A 2,047-nucleotide genomic window follows, 5' to 3' on the forward strand; every position below is an offset into this window, starting at 1 on the left:
TGTGAGGGTGATTCATAGAACAAGTGGATAGTTGTAATTTCAATTAGATCATTTCTACTTAAATAATTTATTTCATAAAAGCTTTTGTTAAGAGGTTTAAAAAATGTGGCTTTCATATACTGTGTAGGCTAAAGAGAGGGGAAAAAAATAAAACTGTTTACCATCTCATTGAATTACAAAATTCAACCCCGCCATATTCACATGAGTGATTATAATTGCACAAACTTAAATGTAATTACTTTGAAACTGTTTCTGTTTAAATCAGAATCTATAGTGATAGACAGTAGCAATTCATTATTTATATGGGAATTAAAGTGTAACATATTTATATGTTGCTAAGGTATCTCCTCTTCTTAATTCAGAAATAATTTTATTTCAGTATCTTGGGCATCCCAAAGGACAAAGTTTCTCTAAAAGTGACACTACAAGTTCATAAATAAATTTGAATCTAGAGTCCATAGAATCCTAAGAATCCATAGAATCCTGAGACTCATTCCATATTTTTAAAATTAAACTAAACCATTTGCATATTCTCTTTCAGCTGTTATGCTTTGGAAATGTTGCTTTCATATGTTCATTCACTTATTTATCTTTGCATGTATCTATCCATTCATCCATTCAAAAACAAACAATTCTGAGTGCTTATTATATACCAAGCAATGGAATAGTTTCTGAGGATGTAGTTTTAAACAAAGATAGGTTTATCTACCATAAAAGATCTTCCCAAAAACTCATCATCAGATATAGCTATTTTTATTCTTTCACTCTTCCAAACCCAGGTTCAGAACATCTAAAACACTAAACCTGGTAGATAAACCTACCATTGAATGGATTGGTAATATGTACTTCATTTCCTAGGCCAAAGAGTTTAACTCATCAGGCTCCCATCTTTACTGTTAGTACCTTAAAATCACCTATCAAAATGGAGCTCTGGTGTAGTGGGTAAGGCTTTTTGGATGCTAACCAGAATGTCAGTGGTTCAAACCCAGAATCTGCTCCAAGGGAAGAAGATGAATCTACTTCTGTAAAGATTTATAGACTTGGAAACCCAATGGGAGTCATTATGAGTCAGAATTCACTTTATGGGGAGGATTTTTTGGTTTTTGTCAAAATGGACTAATGACTCAGCTTGTTATCATGGATAACACTTTATTCTCTATCTTTATAGAATATAAATATAGAATATTAAAGAATTTTTATTTTATACCTTGCCCACTTCTTTTCTATTGCTGATTTCCTGTCCCCTTGCTTTGTATATTTTGGACTCTATACCCCCAATTAGCCTAATTTTTACCTATACCCCAATTACCTATGCCTTGTATTGTAAGTGGTGTACTTAGCTGATCATTTCTGCTCTTGCCAAGTGTGTGCCTGTCATGACATCTGAGTAAAATACTTAATCAATTTTCATGGTGTTAGCTCATCTTGTACCTTGACCAGGAGGCTGTCATTCAAATGGAACAAGGGGACACTGCATGGTTTAAAATCAGGAAGGGAGTACATCAGGGTTGTACCCTTTCCCCATACTTATTCTATCTATATGCCGAGCAAATAATCCAAGAAGCTGGACTATATGAAGAAAACATGGCATCAGGATTGGAGAAAGAATCATTAACAACCTGAGATACGGGGAGTTCCGGCAAGATGGCGGACTAGGCAGAAGGGCTGCACAGACCCTCTTCAACAAAGAAAAGGGAAATCAATTAACACAGACATAGAAGATAATCTTGGACTTCTGAGCCTTGAAGGGAGGGATACAGAAGTGGACTAAACCCCAACTGGCAGAAGAATTTGCGTGAAAATACCAAAAAAAGGAGACATAAGGAGCTGTGGTCTGACAGCGACCTAAGTGACCCTGACGATACAGGCGGCTTGGAGATTCCCGAGTGGTGGTAGGACCTAAGAATTAACCTAAAAATCACCCTGCTAGCCAGGGACTGCACGGACTGTGCACGGTGGCTGGGGAACAAACAGAGAAGGTGAAGAGAAAGGTGGGCTGAGTTGTGGACTTTTGCCGGTCCGGAGGATGCCACCATTTTGTAGGTTT

This window comes from Orycteropus afer, unplaced genomic scaffold (genome assembly GCF_000298275.1).
Source record: "Orycteropus afer afer isolate SDZICR_OR568_19922 unplaced genomic scaffold, OryAfe1.0 scaffold00118, whole genome shotgun sequence".
Taxonomy (NCBI): domain Eukaryota; kingdom Metazoa; phylum Chordata; class Mammalia; order Tubulidentata; family Orycteropodidae; genus Orycteropus; species Orycteropus afer.